The sequence below is a fragment of the Apium graveolens genome, chromosome 8 (genome assembly GCF_009905375.1).
Source record: "Apium graveolens cultivar Ventura chromosome 8, ASM990537v1, whole genome shotgun sequence".
NCBI lineage: Eukaryota > Viridiplantae > Streptophyta > Magnoliopsida > Apiales > Apiaceae > Apium > Apium graveolens.
This window is the reverse complement of record NC_133654.1, coordinates 98,128,560-98,136,218: the sequence shown is the minus strand read 5'-3', so window position 1 is coordinate 98,136,218 and position 7,659 is coordinate 98,128,560. Positions and strand designations below refer to the sequence as shown.

Sequence of the window (7,659 nt, the reverse complement as noted above, 5' to 3'; positions counted from 1 at the left end):
GGTTCACTCCAATCAGGTGTAGTTATGACAGGTGTCGTGATTAAACTCTTCTTTAAGAACTCAAAAGCAGCGATTCACTCGTTATCAAACTTAAACGGGACATCCTTCTCCAGAAGATTGCACAAAGGTTTAGAAATTTTTGAGAAGTCCTTGATGAACCGCCTGTAGAAGCCCGCATGACCAAGAAAACTGCGAACTCCCTTGACAGAAATTGGTGGGGGAAGATTTTCGATGACCCCCACTTTGGCTTTGTCCACCTCAAGACCCTTACTGGAGACCTTGTGCCCAAGAATAATGCCCTGTCACACCATAAAGTGACATTTCTCCCAATTGAGAACCAAATTGGTCTCAACACACCTCTTGAGAACATCGCCTAGATTCTGCAAGCACTTATCAAATGAATCACCAAACACAGAGAAGTCGTCCATGAATACCTCCACCTTTTGACCAACCGTATCAGAGAAGATAGCCATCATGCATCTCTGAAATGTGGGTGCTCCACATAGACCAAAAGAAACTCTCCGGAATGCAAAAGTACCAAAATGACATGTGAATGTAGTATTTTCTTGATCTTCTGGAGCGATACAAATCTAATTATATCCCGAATAGCCATCCAGAAGACAATAGTAATCATGCCCTGCCAATCTATCAAGCATTTAATCAATGAAAGAAAGAGGAAAGTGATCCTTCCTTGTAGCCTTGTTTAGCATTCTATAATCCATGCAAACTCTCCACCCTAGGACTATTCATGTAGGAATAAGCTCATTCTTCTCATTTGCTACCACAGTGATACCTCCTTTCTTTGGCACACACTGAACTGGGCTCACCCATGAACTGTCAGAAATATGATAGATGATCCCTGCATCTAACCACTTGAGGATTTCCTTCTTCACAACTCTTTCATGATCGGATTTAACCTTCTCTATTGCTCAACAGTAGGCTTGCTTCCTTCCTCTAGTAGAATTTTGTGCATGCAATATGAAGGGATGATTCCCTTAATATCTGCTATAGTCCAACCAATTATCGATTTGAATTCTCTAAAAATTTTCAAAAGCTTCTCCTCGTCGCTACCTGAAAGGTCAGATACAATAATAACAGGCAAAGTAGATGCATCACCTAAAAACGTATACCTCAAATGTTCAGGTGAAGGCTTAAGCTCAAGAGTAGAAGCTTCCTCAATAGATGGCTTGAGGCGCTTAGGAGCTTTATTCAGCTCCTCCATTCCAAGAGATTCAAAAGGCATATCCATCTTCCTCTTCCAGGGAGAAGCATTCAGAAATTATAACTGCTCATCCCCTTCATCATCTTCACTATTGGAATTCCCCAACAAGGCCTTTTCTAAGGCGTCAGAGCTTAGCAATCGATCGAGTTCAGAATTAACCACGAAATCGACCATCTCTACCTTAAAGCACTCCTCATTTTCCGTAGGGAATTTCATGGCATTGAACACATTAAAAGTTACATCCTGATCCATCACTCGCATGGTGAGCTCACCTTTCTGCACATCTATAAAGGTCCGACCTGTAGCCAAGAAAGGTCTTCCGAAGATTATGGGAATCTTCTTATCCTCCTCGAAATCAAGAATTACAAAATCAGCAGGGAAGATGAGTTTATCCACCTTGACCAAGACATCCTCCACAATACCTCGCGGATATGTAATAGAACGGTCGGCCAATTGCAAAGTCATATAAGTAGGCTTTGGATCAGGCAAGTCCAACTTCTTGAAGATTGACAAGGGCATCAGATTGATGCTAGCTCCCAATTCACATAGACACTTGTCAAATGACACCTTTCCAATTGTGCAAGGAATAGTGAAGCTTCCAGGATCTTTAAGCTTCAGAGGCAATTTATGTTACAGCACAGCACTACATCCCTCCGTGAGAGCAACAGTCTCTAAGTCATCCAGCTTCATCTTCCTAGAGAGAATACCTTTCATGAACTTCGCGTAACTAGGCATTTGTTCAAGAGCTTCAACGAAAGGTATGTTGATGTGAAGTTTCTTGAACACCTCCAGAAACTTCATAAATTGCTTATGCAGCTTTTTCTTCTACAGCCTCTTAGGAAAATGAGGTGGAATAGATCTGTTTCTCCCCTGTATTACCCTCAGGAGGAGTGTGCTCAACAGTAGTCTTCCTTGGTTCCACTTCTGCTTCCTTCTACACTTCTTTTTCTTCATCCTCAACTTCAAGTTCTGGAGTCTTTACCTTTTTCAGGATTTGCAACCTTACCAGACCTCAATGTAATTGCCTTAACATGCTCCTTAACTTCCTTCTTGCCTGGAACTTCAGTATCACTCGGAAGCATGCCAAGTTGACGATTCAGTAATACATTAGCAATTTGCCCAATATGATTCTCCAAGGTCTTGATAGATATAGCTTGGCTCTTGCACATGAGCCTCAACTCCTCCAATTCAGATTTTTTATTAGCTTGCGGTAACTGCTGAAGTTAAATTTGTTGCCTAGGGGCATATTGCAGTTGCTGAAAACCAGGAGGGTTATACCGCTTTGTTGTGTATGGCTGATAAGATTGTTGCACCGTATTCTGATTATTACTCCAGTTGAAGTTAGGATAATTGCGGTTATTTGGATGATAAGTGGCTGGAGCTTATTGCTGTGATCTCTGAAAGTTGCTCACAAATTGAGCTAATTCGCTAGAAATAGCGCACTTCTCAATTTCATGCGCCCCCGCACAAAGCTCACAAACACTAGTGATTTGATTAACTCCATAATTAGCCAAAGAGTCCACTTTCATCATCAAAGCTTGAAGTTGAGCAGCTATAGCAATAGCTGTATCCACTTCCAGAATTTCTGCTACCTTGCCTTGCAGCATTCTTTGCGTAGGATTCTGGTATTCATTAGCTGCTATTAGCTCAATCAACTCATAAGCTTCATTATAGCTTTTGGCCGAAAAGGCTCCACCAGACGCTGCATCGAGTATAGGTCTAGACTAAGCGGCCAAACCATTGTAGAAACAGTTTATAATCATCCAATCAGGCATGCCATAATGTGGGCACTTCCTTAGCATCTCCTTATATCGATCCCAACCTCACAGAGAGATTCTCCAGTTTGCTGTGCAAACAGAGTAAGAGCATTCCTAATTGCAGCAGTCTTCGCCATATGAAAGAATTTAGTGAGAAACTTTTACGCAAGATCCTCCCATTTGGTGATAGACCCTGGTGGTAGAGAATGTAACCAACACTTTTCCTTATCCCTCAGAGAAAATGGGAAGAGTCGCAGCTTGATAGCATCTTCAGTCACCCCATTGAACTTGAAAGTGTCACAGATCTCGATGAAATCCCTGATGTGCATGTTGGGGTCTTCTGTAGGAGAACCCCCAAACTGAATTGAGTTATGTATCATCTGAATCGTGCTCGACTTGATCTCAAAGGTGTTAGCCAAGATGGCTGGTCTGATGATGCTCGATGGAATATCACTGATCTTAGTCCGAGAATAGTCCATCAAAGCCTTAGAAATTTCTGCTTGATCTCCCATCACTACTAAAGCTGGTTCCTCAAAAACTTCCCTTTAAATCACTACAGCTTCTTCCTCGGCTTGATCCAGAGTTCTCTTACGAGCCCGCGAATGTGTATACATACACTCTTGCTAGAGTACCTGAAACACGACAAGAAAAGAGTAGGTAAGTAAGAATGTCTGAGTTAATGAACTTTAAGGATCACTGATGACAAACACATAAACTAAAAGTTAACAGCGAGTCCCCGGCAGCGGCGCCAAAAACTTGTTAGTCGCTAAGCACGCGCTAATAATTCACGCAAGTATACGCGATCGCAAGTAATATAGAATTATTTCTAGTTCGTTCCCACAGAGACTAGTTAAATTAACTATAAGATTTATGCACTTATGCGAAAATGATATGGCTATTATTTAATGCTAAGACGAATAACAATCTGGGTTTTGTTTATACTACGATTAACTATTGAGAATTATACTAGAGAACATTAACTAAAAGATTTAAGAGAGTTGAATAATATATGAAACAAACATGGGATTCTAACTTCTTTAAGTACGTCATTCAATAGCCTTTTCGTTCTTAACCTTAGCATGTAATGGTGATGAAACTAATCAGATAACATGAAACTGATAAACGCCAGTTTTCGTTGTACAAATACCATACTACCAGACATCCATAAAATAGATAGAAGCTGAATAGACACCAATTATATTGAGACCCTATATGTCTATGGAATTTGACAATATAACGGTTTAATGCATAAGTTATCTATCGTGATTACATAGGGAAAGTAAGATGGTTAAAATTACCTACAAATCATGCATAAAAATAACACATGAACCTATGCTAGCATATCAAGTTCTAAATCCTTAAATTCACTGTCGCTTCATTAAGAATTAACACGCTATCTTATAAGTTCGCGACACTCATAAGACGAATAAGCACAACCAATACTAGGTTATCATACAATCACCACACACTAAGGCATCGAATAAAATCAACTAAAGAAATCCATAAATAAATCCCCCAGAACCCCATGATAACGATTAGCTTATAATCGGACTCATCATCAACGTGGGTTCCGATGAAAGCATGGTATAATAAACGTAATTTTTATAAACAAATAATAAACAAAGTACGTAATCCAGAGTATTAGGTTCAACAAAACAAGAAACGAGCATGCAAGATTACAACTTAGAACAAAGATTCACAAGAATAAACTAGATCTTCTTCACCGTCGTTGAATTGTGCTATAGGTCTTTTTGTCGTCTTCTCCTTAAGCTCCGTTATATAAAATATCTTTTTACTGTCTTTAAATAGCACACCAATTAATCCAAAAGCCCAGAAAAATAGTCTTCTAATTGAAACAGGAAACTGAATTCCTGACCTGGCGCGGCCACGCGCTTCACCAGCGTGGGCGCGCTGACATTTTGTTTCTCTGGCGCGGCCGCGCGTTAGCACAGCGCGGGCCCACCGGTCTTCTAGAAAAACTGGAATTGCCTTCTTTTATTGCTGTAACGAGTTGGTCTGCACGAGCCTTTATTCCTTGGACACCATCTTAACACCATATTAGCATCAAATCAATGCTAATTCACCTGAATCCCGGATTAATGCCTGAAATGCAAAAACACTAGAAAACACATTAAAACACCAACAACTTGAGTACAAATACACCAATTCAAAGCTTAATGGAGCGTTATAAATTGTCATAAATGCCACTCAAAAGTATTCTATCTCGGAAGCTAAAACTTGAGGAGTTGGAAACCGTTGCTCAGAAGAGTGCAGTGTTGTGCTGCAACAGAAACTACTTCCTAAGATTAAAGATCCGGGAAGCTTCACGATACCTTGCACCATTGGCAATCTGTCATTCGACAAGTGTTTGTGTGACTTGGGAGCTAGCATCAATCTGATACCCTTGTCCGGTTTCAAGAAACTTTGACTACCTGATCCTAAACCTGTGAACATGTCTTTACAACTGGTTGACCGTTCCATCACTTATCTGCAAGGAGTATTGGAGGATTTATTGGATAAGGTGGATAAATTTATCTTCCCTGCTGATTTGGTCATTCTAGACTTTGAGGAAGATAAGAAGATTCCCATTATCTTGGGAAGACTATTCTTAGCTACAGGTCGAACTCTTATCGATGTGCAAAAAGGTAAACTTACCATGAGAGTTCAAGGACAGGATGTCACGTTCAATTTCTTCAATGCAATGAAATTCCCTACTAATGAAGAAGAGTGCTTTAAAGTGGAGTTGGTCGACTCCGTAGTGACTTCGGAGATTGATCACTTGCTAAGGACTGACGCCTTTGTTAGATATATTTGTGATGTCATGTCTAATAATGATTTATGTTTAGTTTTCAAATCTTGACTAACAGGACAAATCAGGACTTAACTGGAAATTAGTACTTATACTGAAGTCAGAACTTAAGATATCAGAACTTAAGTTATCAGAACTTAAGTTATCAGAAGATATTCATCAGAAGATAATATCAGGACTTAAGAAGACTCTCAGATAAGGAAGGCGGCTGATTGAAAGGAAAGAAGATCGAGACTAAAACAAGAAGAGATATGCATGGAGAAGAATTCTATGAAGAATAGAATACTTGGAGGAAAAGATAACTAATTCATACATTTTAGGATACAGAATTATATTCCATATCAATTAGAATTTATCTTGTAACTGTGTGTCTATATAAACACAGACATAGGGTTTACACTATAAGTGTTAACATTATCGAGAATATTATTCATTGTAACCCTAACAGCTCTTAGTGATATTGTTCATCACTGAGAAAGAATAGTTTTATTAATAAGATTATTCTTTGTTACATACTTGTGTTCTTAATTCGATTTGATTGTATTATACACTGTATTCAACCCCCTTCTACAGTGTGTGTGTGACCTAATAAGTGGTATCAGAGCAGATCTGTTACCACACAAACAGTTTAAGATCCAAAAAAAATCATGTCTGAAGAAGAACGAACTCCAACCAAGTCCACCAAAACTGAAGAAACTCCAAAGACTCAAACCCACAGTCGATATGAGACTATTAGGGTTCCCATGCTGAGACCTTCTGAGTATCCCATATGGAAAGTGAAGATGGCTATGTTTCTGGAAGCTACAGATCCAGAATACCTTGAAATAATTAACGAAGGACCACATAAGCCAACCAAGCTCTCTGTTGTAGTTGCAGATCAGCCAGTAAAGACTGTACCAAAGGAGAAAAGTGAGTATACAGCTGAAGATATCTCATCTATTGCCAAGGATGCAAATGTAAGGCATTTGCTGCATAGTGCCATTGATAATGTCATGTCAAACATCGTAATTCACTGCAAGACTGCAAAGGAGATATGGGATGCCTTGGAGACAAGGTGTCAGGGAACTGAAGCAATCAAGAAGAATAGGAAGACTATACTCACTCAGGAGTATGAGCACTTTGACTCAAAACCTGATGAGTCATTAACTGATTTATATGACAGATTTGTCAAACTCTTGAATGATCTGTCACTGGTGGATAAGGAATATGATCTTGAAGATTCAAATCTTAAATTCCTTTTAGCTCTTCCTGAAAGTTGGGATTTGAAGTCGACAACTATAAGAGACAACTATGCTCTTGAAGAAACTACTCTTGATGAAATCTATGGTATGCTCAAGACTCATGAACTTGAGATGGATCAAAGGAGCAAGAGACATGGGAGAAATTCAAAAACAGTTGTTCTTAAGGCTGAGGAGGAATCCCCCAAAGTGGCTGCCTCAAAGAAAAGCAAAGGAAAGGCTCTCATCACAAAGTCTGATACAGAGTCATCAAGTTCTGATAATGAAGATTCAGAAACTGAAAGTCAATCTGAGATGGATGCTGATGAAGAGATGATGAAGCTGTGTGCTCTTATGGCGAAAGGTATCACAAAGATAGCATACAGGAAATTCAGAAAGGGAAAGAAGTTTTCCAGGAAAGGCGCAAGTTTTGATAAGAAAAGTTTCAGAAAATCTGAAGGCAAAGGAGGAAAGTCTCACATAGGAGATTACTCAAATGTTAAATGCTACAATTGTGGTGAGAAAGGCCACATATCTACTGATTATAAGAAAGGAAAAGGTGACAAAGGCAAGGCACTTGTCACAAAGAAGAAAAGCTGGACAGACACTTCAGATTCTGAAGATGAGGTGAACTATGCCTTGATGGCAAATGCT

General features: G+C 39.4%; 1 non-coding gene across 1 annotated transcript; it reads left to right on the top strand.

The window, feature by feature from the left end:
- Nucleotides 1-2,995: 2,995 nt before the first annotated feature.
- Nucleotides 2,996-3,101, top strand: LOC141681776 (small nucleolar RNA R71). Its single transcript, XR_012559199.1, has one exon. It is a non-coding gene; the product is annotated as a small nucleolar RNA R71 (small nucleolar RNA).
- The last annotated feature ends 4,558 nt before the right edge of the window (nt 3,102-7,659 follow it).